This window comes from Ochotona princeps, unplaced genomic scaffold (assembly GCF_030435755.1).
Source record: "Ochotona princeps isolate mOchPri1 unplaced genomic scaffold, mOchPri1.hap1 HAP1_SCAFFOLD_403, whole genome shotgun sequence".
NCBI lineage: Eukaryota > Metazoa > Chordata > Mammalia > Lagomorpha > Ochotonidae > Ochotona > Ochotona princeps.
This window is the reverse complement of record NW_026700151.1, coordinates 89,049-99,918: the sequence shown is the minus strand read 5'-3', so window position 1 is coordinate 99,918 and position 10,870 is coordinate 89,049. Positions and strand designations below refer to the sequence as shown.

General features: G+C 40.1%; 1 long non-coding RNA gene across 1 annotated transcript; it reads right to left on the bottom strand.

Annotated features, from left to right (window-relative positions):
• Positions 1-377: 377 nt before the first annotated feature.
• On the bottom strand, positions 378-2,204 carry LOC131479277 (uncharacterized). Its single transcript, XR_009244798.1, has 3 exons — positions 2,075-2,204; positions 1,605-1,783; positions 378-462 (listed from the first exon to the last, which is right to left on the bottom strand). It is a non-coding gene; the product is annotated as an uncharacterized LOC131479277 (long non-coding RNA).
• Between the last annotated feature and the right edge of the window lie 8,666 nt (positions 2,205-10,870).

Sequence of the window (10,870 nt, the reverse complement as noted above, 5' to 3'; positions counted from 1 at the left end):
CTTGTGCAAGTTTGTTTCCAACTCAGAGCTGGCAGTTCATCAAAGTGTAGTTCCACAAACCGATTCCTGAAGGCTCTAGAAAGCACCTAGGAAACGCACAGAAAGGATGTGGTAAATGGTGCTTGTTCACCCAGTTTCCAAAATGGAGGCTCTGCTGGACACCACACAGAGGCAAAAAGGGCTCACTCCCCACAAAAGGGATTTCTCATTCTACACGACCCTGAATGGGAGGTAAAGAACAAGCATCACATGCCTTTCTACCCCCATAAAGTCCTGGGGGGTTCTGAGTGGCAAAAAGCATGAACTGAGGATGTGCTGTGACAACTTCTCATGTTTCTGTTATTAGCAATTCCTGGTTATCATCCAGCAGTCTATTTAGTGCCTCCAGCACATCAGTAGGCGCCAAATTTAATTCATCTAAAATAATCCAGTAGCCCCGTCTCATAGCATCAATAAGAACACCTAGGAGGAAATGAACATTGAGAATTAGTGTATAAATTACCCCAAAATTACAAAATGTACTAAGAGCAAATTACAAAATTCTAGATTACTACTGAATTTCAAAGTGGTTGGTCTTGCCCTGAAACTGTCACACTGCACACCACATATGCTACTATTTACAGCACCAGCATCCCATAGGGTCATCAGTGTCTATCGTGGCATTCCACTTCAAATCCAGCTCCCTGCTAACGGTCTGGTAAAATCAACAGATGATGGATCAAGTCCTTGGGTTATTAACACACATGTGGGAAACCTCGAAGAAGTCTATGGCTCCTCCTGGATTTGACCATTCACTTGAAAAGCGAACCAGTGGATAAAGATACCTCTCTCTCTCTCTCTCTCTCTCTCTCTCTCTTCTCTGTATAATTTTTAAAAAATAAACAAATTCCCGTTACATCCTCAAAGAGGAAGAACCAAGACACACACAGGTGCCTCATTTCCAACTTCATTTTCCCTTGACAGGCTAATTTCATTTAAATTATATTTTCTTTTTTTTAAGGATTTATTTTAAATATTTGAAAGGCAAAGTTAGAGGGAGACAAAGGTTTGTCTCCACTGTTTCACTCCCTAAAAACCAAAGCAGCTAGGGTTGGGCCAGAAAAAAGACCATAGCCAGATCCTCATTTGGTCTCCCACGTAAGTAGCAGGGGACCAAAAATTTGAGCCATCTTTCGTTACTTTTTCAGGCACATTACCAGGAAACTGGATCTGAGGTGGAAGAATTAAGACTCAAACCATTGCCGGATGCTATGCTAGCACCACAGAAAACAGCTTTACCGGCAACACCAGAACACCAAATCCTTTTTATCTATTCCCAAACTCTCTTTGTCTAATACTTACCCCATTCTTAACTCTATAGCAAATGAGGCAGAAGTTTGGCTGTTGTCTTTGAAAGTTGGCCCTCACCCTGTACACTGATAGCATGATCACTGTCAAACCCCTAAAAGCACCCATTAGCTAGGTGTAAGCCAGGGATAAAGAAAAGTAGTGGTTAAGGCAGAGGGAAGTGTGCCTCGACTAAAAAGGATGAAGAAGACTGCTTACTTAAGGAAAAGGTCCTAGAGAAAGAACACCTATAGCCACAGACTGGGTTATCAGCATACCTTCCTTAAAGACAAGCTTCCCGGAAGAGCTGGATGTGTAACAGCCTATGTATTCCTGAATATCCGTGTGTTCGTGGTTGTTAATCCGCACGCAGTGGTTGCCAGTAGCTGCAGCCAACCAGCGGATCAGGCTTGTTTTACCGACAAATGTCTCTCCCTGGATCAGTACAGGATAGGTTCTGCAAAGATTAGGCAATGAAGCAATTTTAAAAATGCATTTTCAGCAATGTGAAAAAAAGAAATGACATCATTTAGCATTGTCACAAAAGAGTATTTACGCAGACCTATGCACTAACAAGTTCATACGTAAAACTGCACCTATGGACAGTGCATCCAGCAAAGCATTGGTAAATTCTGGAAAATCATCCTTCACAGGAAAGCTCTCTGAAACCTAACGAAGGTCAATTTAACATGCCATCAATGACTATGCTTTTAGAAACTTCAAAACTTAGAAGAAAAGGCCCACACACCCTGCAGACACCACTCGGACGATATCTTTCAGGTTTAGCTTAACGGGAGACGTCAGAACGTAAGATTCATCAATTGTAGGCTCCTTGTCTCCCACTGAAATCCAGTAGCCTTCTACCTGAATAAGCCGACATCGTTTTGGCTCTGGAATAGGCAGAAAGACACAAGAGTTAGAGAAATAACTATACTCCCATGACAACTTTGCCATTCTTTAAGAACCAATAGGGCCCAGTGGCGTGGCCTAGCGGCTAGAGTCCTCACCTTGAACGCGACGGGATCCCATATGGGCACCGGTCCTAACTCTGGCAGCTCCACTTCCCATCCAGCTCCCTGTTTGTGGCCTGGGAAAGCAGTCGAGGATGGCCCAGTGCTTTGGGATCCTGCACCTGTGTGGGAGACCTGGAGGAAGTTCCTGGCTCCTGGCTCAGGATTGGCACAGCACCGGCCGTTGTGCTCACTTGAGAAGTGAATCATCTAATGGACGATCTTCCTCTGTTTCTCCTCCTCTCTGTATATCTGACTTTGTAAAAATAAATAAATCTTTAAAAAAAGAACCAAAAAGAGGGAAAGAAATTGCCACAATGAATTCTACCATCTGGGTTCTTTCAAAATTATAGATCCAGCTATAAGGTATAGGTTTGAGTCATGACTGCATACCTGATCCCAGCTTGTGCCCACTAGGAGGCAGAAAAGGGTGGCTCAACTGATTCCTGCCACCGGTGTTGAAAGGTGTTGAAAGCCAAGATTGAGACCAAGTCTCCAGCCCTCAGTGTTTCACATTTGAGGAGCGTGTCCCTAGCAGACAGTAGATGTCCTCTCCCTAATTCTGCCTCTTTAATAAATACAAAAGAAGTCCAAATTTCAAAAACAAAAAATTATTCTGAGAAATAAAAACAAAATTACAATTACCGATTTTAAATTGGGATGAGGGCAAGTCAAAACTATGAAACAAATTGTGAATTAATTGTCACTGGAACTAGTTTAATGACCAACCAGGTTGGCAACTCACACCAAGCATTTTTTTTAATCAAAAACACATTTCATCTATATCACGCTTCCGATGGCGTGGGCAGTTGGAATGAGCAGCATGGGAGGTAATAAGTAATGACTCGGATGGTGAGGTCCCTGCCATACAAAGGGGAGACTTGGACTGCATTCCCAGCTCCAGGTTGTGGCCTGGCATAGCCCTAGCTATGGTGAGCGTTTGGGGAGCGAACCGGTCAAAGTGAAATTCTTCTCTCTACCTTTCAAATAAAATTTTTTGAGAAAAAAAAGCTGTCAAAGGGAGGAAGGATCCCTTTTCATTCCTAAAACTGATCCTCCAAGAACAAAAATCCAGTAAGGACAATATTAGGAATGATGGCATAATATTACCCAGAAAAGAGGATATTTGAAAAAGTTTCTGTAAAAGTGGAATGAAGGGGCTGGCATTATGGCATAAAGGGTTAAGCTGTACCCAATGCTGGCACCCCATATGGGATCTGGCTGGAGTGTTGGCTCCTCTAATCCAACTCCATGCCAGTAGCCTGGGAAAACAACAGAAGGCTCAAACACTCAGGTGCCCCAACCACATTAGAGAATGGCCAGCTCCTGGCTCCTGGCTTCAGCTTGGCCCAGTCCAGGCAGTTTCAGCCATCTGGGACAGAAGATCCCTTCCTCCACGCTTCCCTTCTTCCTTCTTTCAGGGTAATTCTGCCTTTCAAATAAATAAATATATTTCTTTAATGAGAATAAAAGGTCATTTTTATATTAAAAAATCCTGGAAAGCCATACATACTTCTCTCATTAGATATGTTTTAACTTTGAAAATGTTTCAGAGTGCACATTAAACCGAATTACACAAATGGCCAAAAATGTCATTAATCTAATTTCTAACAATAAAGAAATTCTTCTAGAATAACTGATGTCCAGAGATGGAGCTACAATTCTAGAAACTGATTTTAAGTATTTTTTAGTGAGGAAAAAGCATTCGTCTTTAAACTTCCATCCCAACCACAATGAACACACAAAATAATTGAGCAACTGAAGGTAACTATTTGATTACGATCACAGCCAAAACAAATTCAACCTTCTCAGTGGTTTTATACTCTACCAAAAGTGTTTACTCATGTGTTATTTGTCTAACTTTTTAAAAAGTTGAATACAAAGTAACAACAAGTACTAATGGTCAGTTCTTCCTAAAAAGTAAGCAATCAACATGTCCCAAGTTAGTTCTGTGTCTTTAAGCCCCATGTTCCTTTGTCATTTCCTGCCACTCAAAAAGTTGGTGGTTAGTGTGCTCACACCTGAAGCTAAATGATCAGACAGAAGCTGTCCACTATGGCAAAACCATCCAATGAAACGCCAAAAGGCTCTTAGAAAGGAGGTCAGAATGATCGCAGATGCAGAAATGAATATATCCAAGAAACAATAAGGTTACAAAGGAGACTTACAAAATATTCTTTTCAAATGGTCCTCCGTGTGATACATATTGGAATTTACCTCAGTAAATCAACAACCACAATTTGAATATAACTTTCTGAAAATGGCAATCTTAAAGAGCACCATTACTGGAAACTCCCTCCATCTAAGACAGATCATCTTAAAACTTTTTGCGACACATAATTTTTATAATAAAAAAAGCTTCGTAAAAAACAAACAGCAGACATTTTGGTTGTTTTGTAGCTCTTTGTATATTCTGGAGATCAGCCCTCTATCACCTATGTCGTGTGCAAAGATCTTCTCCCATTCTGTGGGTTGCCTTTTTACTTTGTTGATTGTTTCTCTAGCTGTACAGAAGCTTCTTAGTTTGATGAGGTCCCAACTGTTTATTTTGGTCTCGATTTCTACTGCATTTGGAGTCTTTTTTAGGAAGTGAGGGCCTACCCCTAAGTGTTCCAGTGTGTTTCCAACATTTTCTTCCACAAGTTTGAAGGTTTCTGGATGTAGGTTTAGATCTGTTATCCATTTAGATCTGATCTTAGTGTATGGTGAGAGATGTGGATCTATTTTTTTGTTTCTGCAGGCTATTAACCAGTTGTCCCAACAGCATTTATTGAACAGACCTTCCCATTTGCCTGGATTTTCGTTTGTCTTTTTGTCAAAGATTATTTGGCTGTATCTGTGTGGGTTTCCTTCTGGCGTTTCTATTCTGCTCCATTGATCTTCCTCTCTATCTTTGTGCCAGTACCACGCTGTTTTGATAACCACTGCCCTATAGTATGTCCAGAGGTCCGGAACTGTGATTCCCCCTGCTAACTTCCTGTTCTTCAGGATGGTTCTAGCTATCCGTGGTTTTTTGTGCTTCCAGATGAACTTTTGGATCATTGTTTCCAGTACCATGAAGAATGTTTTGGGCAATTTGATTGGGATTGCGTTGAATGTATATATTGCTTTTGGCAGTATAGACATTTTAATGATATTGATTTTACCTATCCAGGAGCATGGGATGTTACTCCATCTTTTGAGGTCTTGTTCAATTTCTTTTTTAAGTAGTTTGTAGTTTTCTTCGAATAAGTCTCCTACATTTTTGGTTAGATTTATTCCCAGATATTTCATACTTTTCTCTGTTATTTTGAATGGTATCTTGCTGGTTAAGTCTTTTTCCATCTTGGGGCTGTTCGCATACACTATGGCTGTTGATTTTTGTTCATTAATTTTGTACCCTGCCACTCTACCAAACTCCACAAGCCACTCAAGAAATGGGCACGGGAAATGGGCAAACACTTCACAAAGGAACAAACCCAAATGGCAAATAAACATATGAAAAAATGCTCAAGTTCCCTGGCAATAAGGGAAATCCAAATTAAAACATCAATGAGGTACCACCTAACGCCAGTAAGACTGGCCCACATGAATAAAAGCACCAACAACACTTGTTGGCGAGGTTGCGGGGAAAAGGGATCCCTACTCCACTGCTGGTGGGGCTGCAGGCTGGTACAGCCTCTATGGAAATCAGTATGGAGAATATTCAAACAACTCAAATTCAACATACCGTATGATCCAGCAATAGCACTCCTAGGAATATATCCAGAACAATTGTTTTATGAGAAACCAACATGCACTCCTATGCTCATAGCAGCACAATCAGTAATTGCAAAAACATGGAAACAACCAAAATGCCCATCACCAGAGGATTGGATAAGAAAGCTATGGTTCATCTACTCCATGGAATACTACTCAGCTATTAAAAAAAACAAAATGCAGTTCTTTGTGGCCAAATGGGCCAAACTGGAAACCATCATGCTAAGGGAAATGAGCCAATCACAAAAGGTTAAATACCACATGTTTGCCTTAATTTAAGATGATATGATGTTATGTATAACATGTTATGTTTTGAATGTTATATGTTGTATATAAACTAAATTGAAGTATAGGTGAGGTGATCACAGAAGGTGGCTGGGAACTCGTATTTACTTTCAACATGTTGGTTACTCATTACTATGTCAATTAATTCCATAATGATGTAAATTTTTGCTGATGGTATGATGGAGCTTTCAATTGACTGGGATAATACTCTGCTAGCTCTGTCTTCAGACCAGAGAGGGTATACCTAAGAAGACGTTGAACTTGACTAGACAATAAGATGCTGGACTCTATGTTTGGTGTATGCTTGCAATGGGGGAATCTCAACTGAACTTGAGCTGTGGTTATGCAACAAGGTGGAGGAATCCACCATGGTGGGAGCGTTTGGGCAGGGGTGGGAGAACCCAAGTATCTATGTAACTGTGTCACATAATACAATGTAATTAATGAAGTTAAATAATAATAAAAAAAAAGAAAAAAAAAACAAACAGCAGAAAATTTCAAATTTTAGCCTCTCATATATGTCAAATAACTAAATAAAGAGCAATAAAGTGTCAGCAGACTTTTGACACTGCCAGATACGATGTGCTGACAAATGAGTTTCTGAACTCTGGGATAAGATGCCCTGTCAAGCTGTGTTAAAAAAACCAAACAGAAGCCCTAGAGAGAAAACACAAATCAGCATAACACTAATTATCCATCTAAAACAGCAGTCCAATTTATTCAGAAGTTAAGCCTAACTTCTTCAGTGGTGCTACTTTCTACAACTACTTTTAGATATGACAAGGTAGCAGGGAAACGCAGGACATCGTGATATGAACTGCTCTGGACTCAGCTAACTAGAGAGCACAGACACACCTGGCACACACAACCCCATTCCCTTTACCCCACGTGGAACCCTATCACCAAACACTGAAGTCACACAACTTTAGAAAGACCTCATAGAGTGAGCGCTGGACGTTGCCACACGGATTGGTAGCTGCAAATCGCAGGGTCCTGCAGAGTCCGGAGGCTGTAGTGAGGTCTATGGCCGGTCCCATCCACCAATTTAGTCCCAGACTCTTTCTGCAAAGCTGTGTAGAAGCTGCAAAGAAGAGAAGGGTCCAGCAATTTTATTAACTGACTATTCATTATTTTGCTAGTTTCTTCATCACAGAAGATTCAAGGGGCCTGCTTCTAATTGCTCCTTATTTGGCATTTTATGCATCAGAAATAGTCAAGCTTATGTACAGCTTCCTGGAACAGTATCAAAAGCTCTCAGTATTCGTAAAGCATATTTTTTGCATACTCAAAGGCTACCTTTCAAAATAGTAAAATGAGTATGTTTCCTCTGGAAAACTGTGAGGTGCAGGCGGCAAATCCTCTAGTGAAAAGGCACTGACAGTTGAGGCGAGAAGCTGCTGTTCCCTAAGGACAAGTTAGCAACACAGGACAGGCACTGTGAGAAGAACACACCAAGTCCAAAGCCAAGCTTCCACAGCTGCCTCTAACATGGACAATCTGACTCGTTTTACGACCCACAGTGGTAAGAAATAAGCACAAAGAGTGAATGCAAGATATTTTTGAAAATTTATGATTTACAGCCAGTATCAGTAATATGATAACACATTTAAAAGCATAACAGTATGATGGCAGCTACTACTAGCATCACCACACTTCAGACGAGATGAGACGAAGAAATTTCAGATTGAAACATGAATTTACTGCACCTCAAAATTCTGTGAAATTCATGATCAGTTGCTACATGATCAATGAAATCAGTACATATCATGGATGAAATAATAGTTCTGGCTCAAATGAAATTTGCTTTTCCTCATTCCACAGTCTAGCAAGATATTCCTTCTGTGAACAATCCTTTCATGATAAGCTGATAGAAAATAGGACTTCAGGTCTTCTAATCTCTGAATTCTGAGTTCTAATTTACACTCAGTTTCCTAAGCCTCAATGAGAGCACAAGGTTCCTCAGAATTGGTTATCTTCACATCTACAAGCAGAGCTCCATGAGCAAAACCAGGATTTCAGCTCTTTGGCCTTTTAAAATTAATTCACGTAATCACTCACTTATCTGACAGGTACACATAGATTCACTCCCTTAAGGCCTGCAAAGGCTGGGCTCAGAGGATCCAACCCAGATTACCCACATGGATGCCAGCACCTTCACCTGCCGCCTCCCAGGGGGTGCACTACCAAGAAGCTCAAGTAAGGAGTCAGACTAGAGCAGGGATCTCAACTCCAGGTTCTAGGAATCAAGACTATCTTATTTATAGTATATCTAGCACCTGAGCATTCAAAAAAATATTCATTGGGATCTGGAAGACATACAGCAAATGAAGTAAGAAATCTGCCTAGAAAGACAGCAATTTCTGAGAAGACTACCACTGGAAGTAACATTTTCTACACATGAAAGACTGCATACATCCCATATTTTAAAAACAATGGGATAAGTCAAACTAAAGCACCAACCTACACAACCATTCTATACTTTATTCATTCAAGCCTCTATTAACTCCATACCTGACACATTAATTATATGCACCTTTCTCCATTTATATCCAAACAGCTGCAAGAGAATGTTTCATAAAGATATGTCAGAAAACAAGCCATCTACATCTCCTCAAACCATTTAAGCTTCTAACTAGGACTTCAAAGGTAATGAGGAAAGTTACTTGTTATTGTTTACTTCGTAACAGTTTCAAGTTTCCCAAAAATTTTCTTGGGAAAACCTAGGGTAGATCTTACAAGGTTCCACTTGGGGGAAAAAAATCTAAATAACAATTCTTCAATCAGACTTCACAAGTTAGAAGCAAAAAGAACAGCAGTGTGTATGTGTGTATGTGCACATGTATGTGTGTGTGACACATTTCAAAGTTTTCAGAGACAAGCTGAGGCAAACCTACTTTACAATTCCTTGAACTGTACTCTTGCTCACACTCAGTCCTTTCAGATAATCCACTATAAGAATCTGTAAGTCTTCTTTACTTTCTAATTCTTCTACATAAATTTCTGGGAACCTGTAAGACAATTATTATACAATGCCCACCTTTTAGAAAGTTAATATTGTAGTGATGACAGAAAAGCATGACATGGAAAGTACATGTTCATCTTAATAGCTTATAAAATATCTCAAAAAATCCTTAAATCTTTCAATGAGATATAAACTGATCATAATAACAAGGATTATGTATGTCACAAAGAAATGTTCCTATTCAGGACTAGGGAGAGGAGCTTTCTCTGGTCCTTGCCTGCTTCCAACTTTGGGTCCCCACCCCCTCTTGTAATAACCATCAGGAGCGCTCCAGAAACCCCTCAAAACAAACAAACAAACAAATAAACAAAACTAGAATAGACAGACAGAGAGCAACAAGGAAAGCTTAGAACCAGACAGGAAACGGCCAGCGGAGATGCACTTACACTTCACTGGGTGGGACACAAAGATTAGTTATTCCTAACTGGGGTATGGAAGATTTCTCTGCACACCCCTCCTAAACATGCTCACCTAAACTGTTGACATATATACTGCTAGATTTATAGAGTTAGAACACCCAAAAACAAGCCAGGTTCAGCGAAATCATGCTTCAATGCTATAAACTGCTAAAGACTAAAATTAAAATAGGCATGAGACAGCTGAATAGCAATCTAAGCCATTTTAAGGTGTATAGAATATGGTTGAATGTAAACCAAAATTCAAATGTCTATGAGGAAGTCACAGGTTGTGGTTGAGAACCTGCATTTTCCTATTAACATGTTGGTTAATCAATACCATGTCAATTAATGCCATAATGTTGTAAATGGTTGGAAATATTATGTTGGGGCTTTTGGTTGATTGGGATAATGCTCTGCCGGCTCTGCCTTCAGACCAGAGATGGTCTCACCAATAAACCATTGAATTTACCAGGACAATAAGAGGCTGGACTTTATGCTTGGTAAATACCTCCAATGAAAGAAGCTCAACTGAATTTGAACTATGGAAATGCAACAAGGTGGAGCAATCTAAGGTGGGTGGAGGGTTTTGGGAGGGGCAGGGGGAATCCCAGTGCATAAAAAAGTGAAAAGTGTATCACATAATGCAATGTAATTAATAAAAAAAATTTAAAAAAGAAATGTTCCTATTATTCCATTAATTCTGTGCAATGAATCTTTTCTATTAAATTCACAGAATCAACACTTAGAAAAATAAAACACCCTCAATCTCAATAGTTTGATTGTAACTATATGTAACACTGAAAATAAACCCCTTCCCACCACGAAAAATAAAGGATTAGAAAGTAAACACTTTAATACAGTGCCTAAAATTTCCTTCAGAATCGTTCGTTGCTTTTACAGTGTTGAGAGATTTTAAAACTGTTTGTCACTAACCGGTGGAGCTTGGGTCACCTGGCCCAGATCCTAGGGCCTGCCTTTTAGGTGAGTGTAGGTTCATGAGCCCCAGTGGGGGGAGAGGGGGAGAATCTTGCTGGACTGGGTCACCTAGACCAAGTCCTGGGGCCTGCCTGCAAGGTGGGTGTCAGGTTTTG